Genomic DNA, 21,362 nt, shown 5'->3' with positions numbered 1-21,362 from the left:
TACCCTCTGGAGAGCCTTACGGTTGTGGAAGGAGCAGTTGCCGTACCAGGCGATAATACAACCCGACAGGATGCTCTTGATTGTGCATCTGTAGAAGTTTGTGAGTGCTTTTGGTGACAAGCCAAATTTCTTCAGCCTTCTGAGGTTGAAGAGGCGCTGCTGCGCCTTCTTCACGATGCTGTCTGTATGGGTGGACCAATTCAGTTTGTCTGTGATGTGTACGCCGAGGAACTTAAAACTAGGGGGTGTTCCCTCTGCTCTTTCCTGAAGTCCACAATCATCTCCTTAGTTTTATTGAGGTTGAGTGTGAGGTTATTTTCCTGACACCACACTCTGAGGGACCTCACCTCCTCCCTGTAGGCCGTCTCGTTGTTGTTGGTAATCAAGCCTACCACTGTTTTGTCGTCAGCAAACTTGATGATTGAGTTGGAGGCGTGCGTGGCCACACAGTCGTGGGTGAACAGGGTTTACAGGAGAGGGCTCAGAACACACCCTTGTGGGGCCCCAGTGTTGAGGATCAGCGGGGTGGAGATGTTGTTACCTACCCTCACCACCTGGGGCGGCCCGTCAGGATGTCCAGTACCCAGTTGCACAGGGCAGGGTCGAGACCCAGGGTCTCGAGCTTGATGATGAGTTTGGAGGGTACAATGGTGTTAAATGCTGAGCTGTAGTCGATGAACAGCATTCTCACATAGGTATTCCTCTTGTCCAGAGGGTAGTTAGTGTGCAGTGTGGTTGAGATTGCGTCGTCTGTGGACCTATTTGGGCGGTAAGCAAATTGGAGTGGGTCTAGAGTGTCAGGTTAGGGTGGAGGTGATTTGGTCCTTGACTAGTCTCTCAAAGCACTTCATGATGACGGAAGTGAGTGCTACGGGACGGTAGTCATTTAGCTCAGTTACCTTAGCTTTCTTGGGAACAGGAACAATGGTGGCCCTTTTGAAGCATGTGGGAACAGCAGACTGGGATAGAGATTGATTGAATATGTCCGTAAACACACCAGCCAGCTGGTCTGCGCATGCTCTGAGGGCGCAGCTGGGGATGCCGTCTGGGCCTGCAGCCTTGCGAGGGTTAACGCGTTTAAATATTTTACTCACCTCGGCTGCAGTGAAGGAGAGTCCGCATGTTTTGGTTGCGGGCCGTGTCAGTGGCACTGTATTGTCCTCAAAGCGGGCAAAAAAGTTATTTAGTCTGCCTGGGAGCAGGGCATCCTGGGCCGTGACTGAGCTGGTTTTCTTTTTGTAATCCGTGATTGACTGTAGACCCTGCCACATACCTCTTGTGTCTGAGCCGTTGAATTGCAATTCTACTTTGTCTCTATACTGATGCTTAGCTTGTTTGATTGCCTTGTGGAGTGAATAGTTACACTGTTTGTATTCGGTCATGTTTCCGGTCACCTTGCCCTGATTAAAAGCACTGGATCGCGCTTTGTTTCACGCGAATGCTGCCATCAATCCACGGTTTCTGGTTTGGGAATGTTTTAATCGTTGCTATGGGAACGTCATCTTCAACGCACGTTCTAATGAACTCGCTCATCAAATCAGCGTATTCGTCAATGTTGTTGTTTGACGCAATACAAAACATATCCCAGTCCACGTGATGGAAGCAGTCTTGGAGCGTGGAATCAGATTGGTCGGACCAGCATTGAACTGACCTCAGCGTGGGAGCTTCTTGTTTTAGCTTCTGTCTGTAGGCAGGAACCAACAAAATGGAGTCGTGGTGAGCTTTTCCAAAAGGAGGGCGGGGGAGGGCCTTATATGCATCACGGAAGTTAGAATAGCAATGATCCAAGGTTTTACCAGCCCTGGTTGCGCAATCGATATGCTGATACAATTTAGGGAGTCTTGTTTTCAGATTAGCCTTGTTAAAATCCCCAGCTACAATGAATGCAGCCTCAGGATGTGTGGATTCCAGTTTGCAAAGAGTCAAATAAAGTTCGTTCAGAGCCATCGATGTGTCTGCTTGGGGGGGAATATATACAGCTGTGATTATAATCGAAGAGAATTCCCTTGGTAGATAATGCGGTCGACATTTGATTGTGAGGAATTCTAAATCAGGTGAACAGAAGGACTTGAGTTCCTGTATGTTGTTGTGACCACACCACGTCTCGTTAACTATAAAGCATACGCCCCCGCACCTCTTCTTACCAGAATGATGTTTGTTTCTGTTGGCTCGATGTGTGGAGAAACCAGCTGGCTGCATTGACTCCGATAGCGTCCCTCGAGTGAGCTATGTTTCCGTGAAGCAAAGAACGTTAGTCCCTGATGTCCCTCTGGAATGCTACCCTTGCTCGGATTTCATCAACCTTATTGTCAAGAGACTGGACATTGGCGAGTAGTATGCTAGGGAGTGGCGCGCGATGTGCCCGTCTCCGGAGCCTGACCAGAAGACCGCTTTGTTTGCCTCTTTTACGACGTCGTTGTTTTGGGTCGCAGGCTGGGATCCATTCTGTTGTCCTGGGTGGAAGGCAGAACACAGGATCCGCTCCGGGAAAGTCATATTCTTGGTCGTACTGATGGTGAGTTGACGCTGCTCTTATATTCAGTAGTTCTTCTCGACTGTATGTAATGAAACCTAAGATGACCTGGGGTACCAGTGTAAGAAATAACACGTAAAAAAACTAAAAACGGTATAGTTTCCTAGGAACGCGAAGTGAGGCGGCCACCTCTGTCGGCGCCAGTGTGTACTCCAGGCGGCCATCTCTGTGTGTACTTCAGGCTTGCAAGGTAAATATTGTTCTTGGAACCGTGGGGTTGGACTTGAGCTACAGTGGCAGCGTGTCAGTGCGCATAGCAAAGTTTCAGCAGGTTTTGGCAGTTTTGACAGTTCAGGCTTCTCTGGTAAGTATTAGGAAAAAAGGTGGCTTCTGTAACCCCTTTAGGAGCAGGTGAACCTGTGTGTGCATGGGGCGTGATTGTATCTCTCTATAGTATGTTATACCGAGTGAGCCACTGAAAGGGAACTTGCAGTTATGGTTATAACTACTGTTACATGAAGGAGGGAACAAGGTATAACATAATTTTTATTGGCCCCATGCAGTCATGGGATTTGGGCTTGCTGAAGAACGGTACTGAATTAAGGAAATGGATGCGAGCCCCGGTATTTTAGCCAGGAAGACGGGACTTCCGAGGGCAGGCTCAGCATCCATTGGACCATTGGGCGTGATTTCAGTTTTCTTCAGGTGAATGTGATTGGTCATTGACTCCCCATAGTAGTTTTTCTACCTCATTCCCACCTTCAGGGAACAGTAGTTATATTCACAAATGTAAGTTTCTCTTTGAAAATGTTTTCCTATAGGGTGCCCTAATAAACACAATTGTGGTGCAGTTTTGTGCAGATCAAAGGGGTGGTAGCAGGAACCAGAGAGGAGGAGGTACAAGCATGGGCAGGGTAGACTTGGGCTGAGTGAGCTGATCATCCTGTCCTCCTTCCTCCTCCCTCCTTTACACTTCCCTGTGTGGTTGTTTGTCACCCAACTTGCATCATAGCACCGTGTCTGCACAACAGGGAATGTAGGAAATGTAGGGAAGCGTCTCTTTCTTTGGTGTTACGTCGCATGACAATCTCTCCATCACAGTGAATAAGTGTATCGCTGTGCTATATCAGTCTGTCACTCAAACCTATAGGGCTGCCAGCACACAGGATGCTCCTTATTATTGTTATCACTCTGCATATCGCATTAAATTAGAAACTTATATGGATGTAATAATAATACATATTAATACACTGCTGATTAATTTACATGAATTGTTTCACTCTCTGCCCTTCACCTCTTCATATAATTCCCTCAAAAGGCCGTAGCTGTGCTTGTCCAAAGATCAGCCCACATAGGTGGTCATGAAGGTGCTTCTACACCTGCATTGCTTGCTCTTTGGGGTTTTAGGCTGGGTTTCTGTACAGCACTTTGAGATATCAGCTGATGTAAGAAGGGCTTTTTAAATACATTTGATTTGGTGTGTGTGTGTGTGTGTGTGTGTGTGCATGTACGTGCATGTGTATGTTTGCTTTCGTGCATACATGCATATGTGCGTGGGGTAAGTTGACCTCTAACGTAGCCGCTCAGATCGGCCGAGTACCTTTGTTCAATCGATCTCTCTTTCGTGTCACATTAAATCCGTTCATTATCTTTCCCTCTGTCATTGGAATTCAAGCAGCGTCCCTTTCTTTTACTTAAATCCCACTGCATCTCTCTCTCTCTTTCACTCTCTGTCTCTCTCTGTTTGTCATTCGTTGCTGAAAGACATTAGAATAACAATACCTCCCCACTCGTTTGGTTTTCAAACTGTTATTTTAACAGCATATGTCTGGCTCAGCAGAGAACAGGAGAAGAAAGCAGCTCAGCGCACCACTAATAAAGCCTTTCATAATTTGTCAGGTGAAACAGACCGCCGGAATGCATGGCTTTAATTATCCTTGCTGAGCCTCTCTCTCTCTCTCTCTCTCAGTTCTAGGAGTGCATATGGTCTTATCCAACATCTTGCCTTGGATACGCAGCACTAGACACTACTGCTGATTGGGTGCCATACAGATAAAGTAGACAACATAGACGTGTTCAACCTTAAAGGTTTAGTTAAATGCCCAGTTAAAGGCCCCGCACACACAGGGTTCAGTATTCACTGTGCACCTGTAGAGTCAGATCCAGGTGTCCAATGTACAACTAGCTCTCACAGTCTCAAGTCAGAACTAGATGTTCATCCATGATTCTCAAAAGTCAAATTTTGAAGTTGTTGCAAATGTCAAACGTTGAAGTGTTTAAGGTAAGGTTAAATGCCTTGCTCAAGGGCATATCAACAGATTTTTTTACTTTATTGGCTCGGGTATTCGAACTAGTGACCTTTTGGTTACTGGCTCAATGTACTAACCACTAGTTTACCTTCAGCCCTACGACACTTCTCTTCTCCCATTCCGCATCCTATGACGCGCACTGTCCCAATTACTCCTGGCCAGCTCGGCCCTCCCCTCCTGCTCCATGGCACATTGCGTGGCACACAGAACAGGACTGCGGGCAGCTGAGTGAAAATGGAAGAAAACGAAACTTCCAGAGGACCTATTTGAGGTTGCAAAGGGATGGTATACTACTGGAAACGTTCGAACCAGTAAACTACCAGAATCTTTTAAGGATTTTATTTAATCTATCACAAGACATTTAGTGGCCCTTTTGGGTACATCAGATTATCACAGGTGTTTGTAATTAACTCTGACTATCTGTGTGGCCTTATCACATATTTAAACATTTGAATGACAAAGCTGTGATTCCTCCTAAATATAATCCATCAATTTAGTGAATACCATTGGCCACTGGTTCAAAATGAATTCAAAATGTCCAGAGTCGCTCCCCTCTTCAAGAAACCAACACCCTACCCCTCTGATGTGAAAAAACTGCAGATCGGTATCCCTTCTATCTTTTCTTTCCAAAACATCTGAGCGTGCTTTCTCTGACCAACTCTCTCATTATCTCTTTCAGAATGATCTTCTTGAGCCTAAGCAGTCAGGCTTCAAGATGGGTCACTCAACCGAGGCTGCTCTAATCTGTGTCATGAAGGCTCTGCACACTGCCAAAGCTGACTCTCTGTCCTCATCATCCTAGATCTATCCACTGCCTTCGACACCATGAACCGTTAGCTCCTCCTCTTCACCCTCTCAGGGCTGGGTGTCTCAGGTTCTGCACACTCTTGGATTGCATCCTACCTGGAAGGCCATTATCATTTGATGTGGAGAGGATCTGTGTCTGCACCACATGCTCTCACTACTGGTGTCCCCCCAGGGCTCGGTTTAGGCCTTCTCCCATTCTCTCTATACACCAAATTACTCACCTCTGTCATATCTTCACATGATCTCTATTATCATTGCTATGCGGGTGACTCCGAAAAAAGTTTCATTCCCCCCCTTCCCACTCCGGTGGTGACACACATCTGCGTGCCTGGCAGATATCTCAGCTTGTCGGCAAACCGGCAAACTTAGATGTCGGCAAAGCTCAACCGCAACAAGATGGAAATGCTCTACCCCCCGGGGAAGACCTGCCAACTCCAAGATCTCTTCATCACAGTTGACAACTCCATGATGCCCCCCTTCCAGATTACAAAGAAACTTGTCATGACCCTGGACAACTCCCTGTTGTTCTCTACAACATCCATAGAGTACGACCCTACATCACACAGGAAGTGCCCCAGGTCCTAATCCAGGCACTTGTCATCTTCCGTCAGGACTACTGCAACTCGCTGTTGGTTGGGCTCCCCACTTGTGCCATCAAACCCCTGCAACTTATCCAGAACACAGCAGCCCACCTGGTGTTCAACCTTCCCATGTTCTCCCATGTCACCCTGCTCCAATTTCACACTCCACTAGCTTCCAGTTGATGCTAGACCATGGTACTTGCCTACGGAGCTGCAAGAGGAACTGACCCTCCCTACCTTCAGGTTAGGCTCAAACCCTACACCCCAACCCAAGTACTTTGTTATGCCACACCTGGTCTCTTGGCCCTACTGCCCCTACGGGAGGGCAGATTGCACTCAAGCCCAGTCAAAACTCTTCTCTGTCCTGGCACCCCAATGGTGGAACCAGCTCCCTCCTGAACCTGGGACAGCAAAGTTCTTGCAAGTCTGATAACCTACTGTGGCAAAGAAGGGGGTCGAGTGGTAAATGGCAGATATGTGAGAGCAGAACTAATAAACGGGCTCTGCCCGATCACTAAAATGGCCACCCCTGTCAGAACTACAGATCACAAAATGGCCGACCACCAAAACTACAAGTCCCAGAAGCAAGGGGAACCCTCAGAAGGTGGAGCCAACCCACAGATAAAGGGTCAAGAAAAACCAGGAAGAGGAGAAGAGAGTGCTGGAAGGATCTATGAACAATAGAGAAAGAGACAATAGAGATTGGCTGGATTTACCGTGTATGAGCTGGACTGTTTTGGACTTACCTGTTGGCGTTTGGACCTGGACCTACCGAGAACCCAATTCGTGTACCGAACCCTGCTATCCTTGACCTCGCCTACGGCCTGGGTGGACCAGGACGAAGAAACAAACACACAGGTACTGTCCTGTTCGAAAGAACTCTCATTCTTGGGTGATTTGGTGACAGTCCACCACTTAGTTTGTGACAAACGCTCCTAACCTTGAAGAGGTTTGCCACACTACCTCTTCAAAGAGTATATTAAATATTCCCACAGCAGCCCACTCAAATAATAATAATACAAAATAACAACCTTGTGAAATAACACTCGCATATTATTTTTTTTGGTTTTCTTTCTACGCGAGCTGACTGTGCTGATGGTTACTTTTAGGAAAAATATACTTACTATGACTGAGATATGTGGTTGTCCCATCTAACTATCTTAAGATGAGTGCACTAACTATAAGTTGCTCTTCATTAGAGCGTTTGCTAAATGACTAAAATGTAAATGTTCCCCATCACACGCCTTGTCAGGCCCAACAGTCACACAGACAGTTCCCTGATATGCCCTCTTAATCTGACAGCTTCACACTTCACAAAGCAGGGAACAGCCATTACTTCAAAGTGGCATGCGAGAAGCGACAGCGGCGGTGTGAGTGTTTGTGACGCTACTTCTCTGCTCTGCCATCCCTGTTCTGTTAGTATCTTTATACAGCCTCTGACATGCAGCACAACGAGAACATTTGAACGCTAGATCCATGTGGCTAGAGTGAGGCCTGCTGGGGGATTCCCCCCCCCCAAGGTGGACAGACATTAATGTGTGTAACCTCTGTTAAAAGCAGAGTTTGAGTGACATGTTGAGAGTACACGACAGAGTGTTTAAGTAAGTTTGTGTTTGTGTTTGTGTTGAAAGGATGGAGTTGGGGGTGGAGAGAGAGGGAGAGATAGGACTTGGCAGCTGATCTCCTCTCTGTGTGTGTTTATAACACTGGTTCATATCAGAGCAGCTGTCTGTTAATGGCCTGCCTGTCAAATGTTATTGATATGTTAAAAGTCTATACATCAGAGTGGAGAGGGAGAGAGAGAGAAAAAAAGATTTAACTACTTCGATATAGGGGGCGCTCTTAATTTTTGGATAAAAAATGTTCCCGTTTTAAACAAGATATTTTGTCATGAAAAGATGCTTGACTATGCATATAATTGACAGCTTTGGAAAGAAAACACTCTGACGTTTCCAAAACTGCAAAAATATTGTCTGTGAGTGCCCCAGAACTAATGCTACAGGCAAAACCAAGATGAAATTTCATACAGGAAATGCCCAGATTTTGAATGCGCTGTGTTCCAATGTCTCCTTATATGGCTGTGAATGCGCCAGGAATGAGCCTACACTTTCTGTCATTTCCCCAAGGTGTCTGCAGCATTGTGCTGTATTTGTAGGCATATCATTGGAAGATTGACCATAAGAGACTACATTTACCAGTTGTCCGCTTGGGGTCCTCCGTCACAATTATTGCGCAATCTCCAGCTGCGTCCACTTTTCCATTAGGTTCAGAGGAGAAAGGCAACTGCCACGAATGATTTATCATCGAATAGATATGTGAAAAACACCTTGAGGATTAATTCTAAACAACGTTTGCCATGTTTCTGTCGATATTATGGAGTTAATTTGGAAAAAAGTTTGCCATTGTAATGACTGAATTTTAGTTTTTTTTTTCTTAGCCAAACGTGATGAACAAAACGGAGCGATTTCTCCTACACAAATAATATTTTTGGAAAAACTGAACATGTGCTATCTAACTGAGAGTCTCCTCATTGAAAACATCCGAAGTTCTTCGAAGAAGTTAAATCTTTCTTTCTCTCTCTCTCTCCACCCTGATGTATAGACATTTAACATATCAATAACATTTGACAGGCAGGCCATTAACAGACAGCTGCTCTGATATGAACCAGTGTTTTAAACACACACACAAAGAGGAGATGCCTGCTGAATGCTAGGCTTAATGCTATGCTAGCTATCAATACTCTTACACAAATGCTTATGTAGCTATGGTTGAAAAGCATATTTTGAAAATCTGAGATGACAGTGTTGTTAACAAAAGGCTAAGCTTGTGAGCCAATATATTTATTTCATTTCATTTGCGATTTTCATGAATAGTTAACGTTGCGTTATGCTAATGAGCTTGAGGCTATGATTACGCTCCCGGATACGGGATTGCTCGACGCTAGAGGTTAAAGGGGCTTGTGGGGTTATTTTTCAGTTTTGTTCTGAACGCAGCTCTTCCTAGAGGGCAGAACCAATGTGATTGGTTGTATGAAAAATCATTTAAAAAACAATGATTTTCAAAGTGTGTATGTGGTTGCACTTTCCATGTAAATAAAGCCTTTTGATTTGAAAAATTTAACTGAGACGGACAGACGGATGGACGGGTATATGGACGGACGAATGGACAGACAGAGGCAAGTAGAATGTCTGACAGACCAACAAACCATCAGACAGACCGATAGATACAGGGTTTGTTCAGACCATCAGAGAGCCAGGGTAGATATTAGTTAAGTCGTTCACGTGACCTGCATATTCCAGATGTTTTGCCAGATGCAGCCCTTCCAGTTCCAGTCATCTCAAAGAACAGACACAGAGGCAGAATACAACCGATATAACAATCACATTGTGAATGACTCATTTCAAAGAGGAGTCTAACTTGATGTTATTTTTTGATGTTATAGGGATGCCTCAGGGTTTTCTTTCTCAAATAAGTAATTTTGGTAACACTTAACTTTAAGTTGCTCTTGTACATACAGGAAACTCCATTACCATTTAAATACACAGCAGTTCCTGATGTATTGTTAACATTTTCAAAAATTCAAAACATCACATTTTTAATACACCGTATTGCTGGAACAAGATTAGAAATACATTTGTTGTATGGTGCCGTTCGGCAGTTTCGAGTATTGATTGGGGAATTATTTGGGAATGTAAATTCTGGGTGATTTGTGTTGTTTTACTGTAGGACACACCTACTCATTCAAGGGCTTTTCTTTCTTTTTACTATTTTCTACATTTCTACATTGTGAAGATATCAAAACTATTAATTAACATATTTGGAATCATGTAGTAGCCAAAAAAGTGTTTAACAAATCAAAATATATTTTATATTTGAGATTCTTCAAAACACCCCCACACCTCCTCCATGCTTCGCGGTGGGAACCAAAGATGCGGAGATCAGCCGTTCACCTACTCTTCGTCTCACAAAGACACGTCGGTTGGAACCAAAAATCTCAAATTTGGACTCATCAGACCAAAGGACAGATTTCCACTGGTCTAATGTCCATTGCTCATGTTTCTTGGCCCAAGCAAGTCTTTTCTTCTTGTTAGTGTCCTTTAGTAGTGGTTTCTTTGCACCTCTCTGAGCACGGAACCCGGTAGCGGGCTGAAATTCGACAACATACGGTGATCGCTACATAAATAGTCATATTAAACATTCATGAAAATACAAGTGTCTCACATGTATCGAACGCCTAGAATCTTGCTAATCCAACTGCATTGTCAGATTTAAAAAATAATTTACTGAGAAAGAATACGATGCAATTATCTGAGGATAGAGCCCCGTAAAAAAAAACAATTTCAACCAGCACAGGCGTAACAAAATCACAAACTGCATTAAAATAAATAGTTTACCTTTGACGATCTTCGTCTGTTTGCAATCCCAACGCTCATTGTTACACAATGAATGATCTTTTGTTTGATAAAATCTGTTTTTATAGCCTAACACGAAACATTTTGTGAACCGCTTGTGTCGTGAATTCCGTGTCATTCCATTTTCGACGACACATTCGAGGTAAATACCCACACAGAACGTGACTTTTCCAGTCATGTTTGGTTTCACTGCAATCAACTGGTTTGTTTGTAACACAACCAAAAATCCTACAATGTGATTCCACCATAATTTGCAAATAAATTCAATAAAAATCCTACAATGTAATTTTCTGGATTATTTTTCTCATTTTGTCTGTCATAGTTGAAGTGTACCTATGATGAAAATTACAGGCCTCTCTCGTCTCATTACAAGCAAATCTGTCGTTCTGCCCCTGAACAGGCAGTTAACCCACTGTTCCTAGGCCGTCATTGAAAATAAGAATTTGTTCTTAACTGACTTGACTGGTTAAATAAAGGTAAAATTAAATTAAAATTAAGTGGGAGAATTTGCACAATTGGTGGCTGACTAAATACTTTTTTGCGCCACTGTATATCTGTTTATTATACCTGTTGATACAGGGCTCATATGTGAAACTATTCTAACTGAACATTTTCATTCACAGTGACACTGACTCCGAATGGCAGCCCCCAGGGCCAAGGTGTCCATCCCCCGCTGAAGCTGGTTCATCCAGCTCCTGCCACAAGTGGTGTTCATCTGCCCAAATGTATTTCTGCAGACATGGATGTGCCTCCGGGCCAAATAGGCACAGCATGGAGGCGTCGCTGTGTTCTTTGCTAAATTAAGTCCAACACCACCTGCGCCACATGAGGTGACCCTCTGCTTTACAGCAGAAAGAGACTGCTTATGGCACCTGGCATCAGCAACACAATATTGTGTAGAGCTTTGGCAAAGTGGGTGGGGTTATATCCTTCCTGTTTGGTCCTGTAAGGGGGTCTCATTGGATGGGGCCACAGTGTTTCCTGATCCCTCCTTTCTCAGCCTCCAGTATTTATGCTGCAGTAGTTTATGTGCCGGGGGGCTAGGGTCAGTTTGTTATATCTGGAGTACTTCTTCTGTCTTATCCGGTGTCCTGTGTGAATTTAAGTATGCTCTCTCTAATTCTCTCTTTCTCCCTCTCGGAGGACCTGAGCCCGAGGACCATGCCACCGGACTACCTGGCATGATGACTCCTTTGCTGTCCCCAGTCCACCTGGCCTTGCTGCTGTTTCAGTTTCAACTGTTCTGCCTGCGGCTAAGGAACCCTAAACTGTTCATATTTACTCTTGAGGTGCTGTCCTGCTGCATCCTGTACAACTACTTTGATTATTATTATTTGACCCTGCTGGTCATCTATGAACGTTTGAAAATCTCAGCCATGTTCTGTTATAATCTCCACCCGGCACAGCCAGAAGAGCACTGGCCACCCCTCTTAGCCTTTTTCCTCTCTAGGTTTCTTCCTAGGTTTTGGCCTTTCTAGGGAATTTTTCCTAGCCACCGTGCTTCTACACCTGCATTGCTTGCTGTTTGGGGTTCTAGGCTGAGTTTCTGTACAGCACTTTGAGATATTAGCTGATGTACGAAGGGCTATAAATAAATAAATATACATAAATTTGATTTAGGACTGAGGTTCTTCCAAATATTGAAAGTGTGTAAATAGTTACCCATGTTATTTTGTAAATGTATATATTTTTTTATTCATATTTTCTTTCTCAATTTTTGGGTGGTGTGTGTTAGAATACCATTTTGGTGTTTTGTGTATGGTTATTTGTTTCAAAATGTATACCTTCACCAATTTGGCCACTTGGGTACATGATAAATGTCATGTAGCACACTCATTTTGGAAGTTATCATTCTGAAACTTTGCACAAGTACTGTTGCCCTCTTATATTTTTCACTGAAATTGTCCCCATCATCCTATCTAAATGTTTGTTTTATCTTGTTTATTTTAAAGATGATGATACAACAATAAAAAGAAAAAAATATGTTTTTTTTCATTGTATTATCTAAACTAGATCTATTGTGTTATATTCTCCTACATTCAATTCACATTTACACAAACGTCAGTGTTTTATTTCAAATGGTACCAAGAATATGCATATCCTTGCTTTTGGGCCAGAGCTACAGGCGGAAATTGAAAAAAGTAGGGGGGTAGCTCTAAGGGATAGTAACCTCTCAAGGGTATGTGGGATGCTAGTGTCCCATCTAGCCAACATCCAGTGAGATTGCAGAGCGCCAAATTCAAATACAGAAATGCTCATTATAAAAATTCTGAAAACAAAACATATTTTACATAGGTTTAAAGAAATCCACAGGCTCATACGCAGTAAAAACAGGCAGACAAAAAAATCCAAATTGTATCCGTAAAGTTCATAGAAACATGTCAAACAATGTTTATATTCAATCCTCAGGTTGTTTTTAGCCTAAATTATCTATAATATTTCAACCGGACAATAACGTCATCAATATAAAAGGTAAACAATTAATGCACTCTCACTGGATTGCGCATGAAAAAGCTCTGTGACACGTCAGGGTCCACTCACTCAGACTGGTCTTACTCCCTCATTTATAAGAATACAAGGCTGAAACAATTAAAGACTTTTGACATCTAGTGGAAGGCATAGAAACTGCAAATTGAGTCCTAAGCCAATGGATATTGGAATGGAATTGAATCCAAAACTAAAAAAAACAACAAAAAAATACTTCCGGAATGGATTTTTCTCAGGTTTTTGCCTGCCAAATTAGTTCTGTTATACACACAGACACTATTTTTGGAAGGGTTAGAGTGTTTTCTATCAACATCTAGCAGTTATATGCATATATCTTCTGGGCCCAAGTAGCAGGCGGTTTTAATTTGGGCATGCTTTTCATCCAAAATTCCAAATGCTTAACCTTTCTAGGGCAGGCGGAACCCCTCGACAACATTCTGCTGAAAAGGCAGTTCGCAAATTTCAAAAACATTTTTTTTGAAATATGTTACTTTCACACATTAACAAGTCCAATACAGCAAATGAAAGATGAACATCTTGTTAATCTACCCATCGTGTCCAATTTCAAAAATGCTTTATAGCTAAAGCACAACATATGATTATGTTAGGTCATAGCCAAGTCGAAAAAAACACACAGCCATTTTTCCAGCCAAAGATAGGAGTCACAAAAAGCAGAAATATAGATCAAGTTAATCGCTAACCTTTGATGATCTTCATCAGATGACACTCATAGGACGTCATGTTACACAATACATGTATGTTTTGTTCGATAATGTGCATATTTATTGCATTAAATCTCAGTTTACATTGGCGCCTTACATGCAGTAATGTTTTGATTCCAAAATATCCGGCGATTTTGCAGAAATACATAATAAACATTGATAAAATATACAACTGTTATTCACAGAATTAAAGATAGACTTCTCCTTAATGCAACCGCTGTGTCAGATTTTTTTTTAATATACGGAAAAAGTATAATCTGAGAATGGCGCTCAGAACCCAAAACAGCCAGAGGAATATGCGCCATTTTGGAGTCAACAAAGTTAGAAACAACATCATGAATATTCACTTACCTTTGATGATCTTCATCAGAAGGCACTCCCAGGAATACCAGCTTGACAATAAATTACTGATTTGTTCCATAAGGTTCTGTAAAGTCCAGCATTTATGTCCAAATAGCCACTTGTTGTTAGCGTGTTCAGCCCAGTAATCCCATCTTCATGAGGCGCAGGCACTTCGTCAAGACAAAAACTCAAAAGGTTCCATTACAGTCCTTTAGAAACATGTCAAACGATGTATGGAATCAATCTTTAGGATGTTTTTAACATAAAACATCAATAATGTTCCAACCGGAGAATTAATTTGTCTTCAGAAAAGCACTGGAATGAGAGGAAACTCTGTCGGGAGCACGCTTCATCAAACCAAGGCAGTCTGCCAGACCACTGACTCAAAGAGGTAGGCCAAGCTTTGAAAAAATACAAACCTCAGATGTCCCACTTCCTGGTTGGATTTTTCGCCTGCTATATGAGTTCTGCTATACTCACAGACATCATTCAAACAGTTTTAGAAACTTTAGAGTTTTTTCTATCCAATATGAATTGTAATATGCATATATTAACATCTGGGACAGAGTAGGAGGCAGTTCACTCTGGGCACGCTATTCATCCAAAAGTGAAAATGCTGCCCCCTATTCCAAAAAGGTTAACTCAGCAAAAAAAAAAATCTCTTTTTCAGGACCCTGTCTTTCAAAGTTAATTCGTAAAAATCTAAATAACTTCACAGATCTTAATTTTAAAGGATTTAAACCTTGTTTCCCATGCTTCAATGAACCATAAACAATTAATGAACACTCACCTGCTGAACGGTCATTAAGACAGTAGCAGCTTACAGATGGTAAGCAATTAAGGTCAAAGTTGTGAAAACTTAGGACACCAAAGAGGCCTTTCTACTGACTCTAAAAAAAACACAAATAGAACGATGCCAAGGGTCCCCGCTCATCTGCGTGAATGTGCCTTAGGCATGCTGCAAGGAGGCATGAGGACCGCAGATGTGGCCAGGACAATTCATTGCAATGTCCGTACTGTGTGACGCCAAAAAAGCACTACAGAGACACAGGACGGACAGCTGATCGTCCTCGAGGTGCCAGACCACGTGTAACAACACCTACACAGGATCGGTACATCCGAACATCACACCTGGGAGACAGGTAAAGGACGGCAACAACAACTGCCCGAGTTACACCAGGAAAGCACAATCCCTCCATCAGTGCTCAGACTGTCCGCAATAAGCTGAGAGAGTCTGGACTGAGGGGTTGTAGACCTGTTGTAAGGCAGGTCAATACCAGACTTCAGCGGAAACAACGTTGCCTATGGGCACAAACCCACCGCCACTGGACCAGACAAGACTGGCAAAAAGTCGGATTTGCGTTTATCGTTGAAGGAATGAGCATTACACAGAGGCCTGTACTCTGGAGCGAGATTGATTTGGAGGTGGAGGGTCCGTCATGGTCTGGGGTGGTGTGTCACAGCATCATCGGACTGAGCTCATTGTCATTGCAGGCAATCTCAACGCTGTGCGTTACAGGGTAGACATCCTCCTCCCTCATGTGGTACTTTTCCTACAGGCTCATCCTGACATGACCCTCCAGAATGACAATGCCACCAGCCATACTGCTCATTCTGTGCGTGATTTCCTGCAAAACAGAAATGTCAGTTTTCTACCATGGCCAGCGAAGAGCCCGGATCTCAATCCCATTGAGCACATTTGGGACCTGTTGGATCAGAGGGTGAAGGCTAGGGCCATTCCCCCCAGAAATGTTTGGGTGGTGCCTTGGTGGAAGAGTGGAGTAACATCTCACAGCAAGAACTGGTACATCTGGTGCAGTTCTTGAGGAGGAGCAGTTCATGAGGAGGAGGAGATGCACAACAGTACTTAATGCAGCTGGTGGCCACACCAGATACTGACTGTTACTTTTGATTTTGACCCCCCATTTGTTCAGGGGCACATTATTCCATTTATTTCAGTCACATGTCTGTGGAACTTGTTCAGTTTATGTCTCAGTTGTTGAATCTTGTTATGTTCATACTTATTTACATATGATACATTTGCTGAAAAGAAATGCAGTTGACAGTGAGAGGACATTTATTTTTTTGCTGAGTTTACCTCCACCCATCTGCTTCTTGGAGAGATGCTTGAGAGATGTTTGTTCCTGCCGCACAAACCCAACTGGCTTTACAGAGTCACATAGTATATCTCGGGAGCATCATGGTTCCATGAAGCAGAGTATATTACAATCCCTTGTGTCTCTCTGAAAACAACTCTTGCCTTGGGCTCATCAACTTTATTACATAGCGAGTAAAATACTCAGGAACGGTGGGTGGTGTGCACGATTCTTAAAGCGGACCAGAAGACGGCCTCGAGTACCTCTCCTCTGCAGTCGTTGTTTTAATTTATTTTTGTATTTCACCTTAATTTAACCAGGTAGGCCAGTTGAAAACATGTTCTCATTTACATCTGTGACCTGACCAAGATATAGCAAAGCGGTGCGACAAAAACCACAACACAGAGTTACACAAAAACAAACGTATAGTCAATAACACAAAAAAATATATAAAAAAAGTACAGTGTGTAGAAATGCTGAAGAGTACGGAGGAAGGCAATAAATTGGTCATAGAGGCAAAATAATTACAATTTAGCATTAACACTGGAGTGAATAGATGTGCAGATGATGTGCAAGTAGAGATACTGGGGTGCAAAAGAGCAAGAGTGTAAGTAATAATATGGGGATGAGATTGGCTGTGTACAGGTACAGTGATCGGTAAGCTGCTCTTACAGCTGATGCTTAAAATTAGAGATGGAGATATAAGTCTCCAGCTTCAGTGATTTTTGCAATTCGTTCCAGTCATTGGCAGCAGAGAACTGGAAGGAAAGGCGGCCAAAGGAAGTGTTGACCTTGGGGATGACCAGTGAAATATACCTGCTGGAGCGTGTGCTATGTGTGGGTGTTGCAATGGTGACCAGTGAGCTGGGATAAGGTGGGGCTTTACCTAGCAAAGACTTATAGATAACCTGGAGCCAGTGGGTTTGGCGACAAATATGTAGCGAGGATCAGCCAACAAGAGCATACAGGTCGCAGTGGTAGGTAGTATATGGGGCTTTGGTGACAAAATGGATGGCACTGTGATAGACTACATCCAATTCGCTGAGTAGAGTGTTGGGGGCTATTTTGTAAATTACATTGCCGAAGTCAAGGATCGGTAGGATAGTCAGTTTTACGAGGGTATGTTTGGCAGCATGAGTGAAGGAGGCTTTGTTGCGAAATAGGAAGCCGATATTACAATTCATTTTGGATTGGAAATGCTTAATGTGACTCCGGAAGGAGAGTTTACAGTCTAACCAAACACCTAGTAATTTGTAGTTGTCCACATATTCAAAGTCAGAACCATCCTGAGTAGTGATGCTGGTAGGGCGGGAGGGTGCGGGCAGTAATCGATTGAAGAGCATGCACTTAGTTTTACTAGCATTTAAAAGCAGTTTGAGGCCACGCAAGGAGTGTTGTATGGTGTTGAATCTTATTTGGAGGTTTGTTAGCACAGTGTCCAAAGAAGGGCCAGATGTATACAGAATGGTGTCGTCTGTGTAGTGGTGAAGAGAATCACCAGCAGCAAGAGCGACATAATTGATATACACAGAAAACAGTCGGCTCTAGAATTGAACCCCGTGGCACCCACATACAGACTGCCAGAGGTCCGGACAACTGGTCCTCCGATGTAATATACTGAACTCTATCTGAGAAGTAGTTGGTGAACCAGGCGACGCAGTCATTAGAGAAACCAAGGCTGTTGAGTCTGCCGTTAAGAATGTGGTGATTGACAGAGTCGAAAGCCTTGGCAAGTTCGATGAAGATGGCTGCACAGTACTGTCTTTTATTGATGGCGGTTATGATATAATTTAGAACCTTGAGCGTGGCTGAGGTGCACCCATGACCAGCTCGGAAACAAGATTGCATAGTGGAGTGGGTACGGTGGGATTCGAAATGGTCGGTGATCTGTTTGTTAACTTGGCCATTTTTAAGATTTCAGAAAGGCATGGCAGGATGGATATACAGTAGGTCTATAACAGTTTGGGTCTAGAGTATCTCCCCTTTTGAAGAGGGGGATGACCGTGGCAGCTTTCCAATCTTTGGGGATCTCAGAAGAAATGAAAGAGAGGTTGAATAGGCTAATAATAGGGGTTGCAAACATTTCAGCTGATTATTCAGATTGTCTAGCCCAGCTGATTTGTAGGGATCCAGATTTTACAGCTCTTTCAGAACATCAGTTGTCTGGATTTGGGTGAAGGAGAAGCGGGTGGGCTTGGGCAAGTTGCTGCAGGGGGGGGTTGATATGTTGGCCGGAGTAGTGGTAGCCAGGTGGAAAGCATGGCCAACTGTAGAAAAATGCTTATTGAAATGATCGATTATCGTAGATTTATCGGTGGTGACAGTGTTTCCTATCCTCAGTGCAGTGGACAGCTGGGAGGAGGTGCTCTCATTCTCCATGGACTTTACAGTGTCCCAAAATGTTTGGGAATTAGTGCTACAGGAAGCACATTTCTGTTTGAAATAGCTTTCTAACTGACTGAATATTTGGTTCCTGACTTCCCTGAAAAGTTGCATATCACGAGGGCTATTCCATACACGAAGGGCACATTTTGGCATTTGCTGTACGATCGATGAGAATCTCCAAATTGCAAATGTACGGTCCCTTTCATACCTTAAGGGAACATTTTGACATTCGCCATATGGTTAGTGAGAAAGTCCATATTGCATATGTACGGTCACTTACTAGACGTCCGAAAACGTTTGTAAAATTTGCGGATGGCATCGGGCCAAACTAACTCTCTCAGACATTCTGTTTCCGTTTTATAAAATAATCAAATTTTGGTCATTTTTCCGCTGTCCCGATAAATCCCACAAAAGGGCGAATGGAAACATATTGCAAATGTACAAAACATCACGAATCACGACGTGGCCTTATTTCCAGAATGGAAAAGACTTTCAAGACGAAACATGGTGAGCGTAGGTTTGAGCGTAGGTTTGGCAGTTCTCCTCTTGGCCTTTAGGCCCCAATTTCCGCACAGGATGAAGCCAATCCTCTCCGTCCGCTTGGCACCGAACACCTTGACATACTCATCAAAACCTTCCGCACCTTTGACCCCGTTCCAGGTCAGCCAAACGACACTCAGACGTTACTAACAGTCATAAAGGACGCCTTGGATGACTACCCGAATGCGACGGGTTCTGACAGGCTTTACCTATTGAAGCGAACGTCGAATAGACACGTGACAAGGTTCATTCATCTACAACAGCAACATGTGCCAAACTAAGCTAAACTTGCCACAGCTTTTAAATCAAGTTGGCGCCGACAGAGACGGTCACCTCTCTTCAAGTCCTTGGGGAAACTACGCAGTCATTTGTAAAACAATATATATATTATTTCTTACATTGTTAGCCTAGAAAATATGAAGTGTTAATACACACAGCCGGGAAGAACTACTGGATATAAGTGCGACGTCAACTTACCAACATTGCGACCATGAATATGACTTTCCTGAAGCGGATCCTTTGTTCTGACCTCCACCCTGGACATTGGATCTAATCCCAGAGGCCGAGTCGCCGCAGTTGAGGCAAATGGAGTGGCCTCATGGCAAGCACACCACTCACCGCTTCCGAGCATATTCGTCGAAAATGTCTAGTCTTTAGGCAACAAGGTGGACGAAATTAGGGCGTGAGTTGCATTCCAGAGAGACATCAGAGATTGTGACATTCTCTTTCACGGAAACATGGCTCACTTGGGATATGTTGTCAGAGTCGGTGCAGCCACCGTGTTTCTTCATGCATCGCACCAACAGAAACAAACATATCTCTGGTAAGAAGAAGGGCGGGGGTGTATGCCTCATGATTAAGACTCATGGTGTAACAACAACATACCTTAAGTGAACATTTTGACATTCGCCATATGGTTAGTGAGAAAGTCCATATTGCAAATGTACAGTCCCCTACCAGACATCCGAAAACGTTTGTAAAATTCGCGGACAGCATCGGGCCGTGCGGCAGGGCCGGATCTACCGGGAAGTCATCAAACGAACTCTCTCTGACATTCGGTTTCCGGTTGATAAAATAATCAAATTTTGGTCATTTTTCCGCTGTCCCGATAAATCCCACACAAGGACATAAGCAATCATATTGCAAATGTACAAAACATCACGAATCATGACCATGGCCTTATCTCCAAAACTGAAAATATTTCGAAGCCGAAACTTGGTGAGCGTAGGTTTGGCATAATGGGCAGTTGGCCCCGAACAAAATGAAAGTAGAGCAATAATTTTTCCGCTTCACGTCAAAGTCAAGGAGCCTTTGGAGTCAGCCATTTATCTATCGTCATTTAAGAGAGATCGTATAATGTCAAATTGGTGATGTTCAAAAATAGTTTTTTTTTAAACAGTTACAGATCCAGTTGCAGGTTGTTCATACGAATCTTTTTAAAGTGTGCTGCGGAGCTCTGCGAGATTTCTGTGATTTTCTATGATTTTCTGAAATAACACACACTCACTAAACCCTCCGTAAATAACTCAGTTCTTAACGTAAATACTTAAAAATCAGGATTCTGTGAAGGCTTACCCCAGTCAGGATATGAGTTTATTTATAGCTTCCTGTGCCAACCGGAAGTGCCTTAAATGATGTCATAGTGGCTGTTTCCAAGGGTTAAAAAGGTCAGATATTTTCAAAACTTCATATGTGTGATTAGGCAACCCCCATAAACTGTAAGTCAGTCATTTCTCCCAACAGATGTCAAAGAAAAGCTCTCTCTCTCACACACACACACACACACACACACACACACACACACACACACACACACACACACACACACACACACACACACACACACACACACACACACACACACACACACACACACACACACACACACACACACACACACACAGCAAGGATGGAGTGACAAAGTGCGGTGCTTAAAGACACACAGAGCCTGCAATGGCATTTCCATATTCTCTAGGCCGTGACGAGTTCAACGAGATGCCCCGCTTGACCGTAGCTCGCTCTGAGTGCAGCGAACGTGAAAAAAAGTAGGCCCAAAATGAAGCCTGGCCCAAAATGTCATTTGCTTTTGGATGACAGAGAGAGAACTGTTAGGGTGAGAAGCACAATTCGACCTCAGGTACGATCCTCCCGATCTGTGCAAGTCTAACCTTAACCGTGTGGCATTAACCCTTAACAGTAAAACAGGGT

This window comes from Oncorhynchus masou, chromosome 29 (genome assembly GCF_036934945.1).
Source record: "Oncorhynchus masou masou isolate Uvic2021 chromosome 29, UVic_Omas_1.1, whole genome shotgun sequence".
In the NCBI taxonomy this organism is placed as follows: Eukaryota; Metazoa; Chordata; class Actinopteri; order Salmoniformes; family Salmonidae; genus Oncorhynchus; species Oncorhynchus masou.
The sequence above is the reverse complement of the archived record's forward strand: the minus strand, read 5'-3'. Positions refer to the sequence as shown.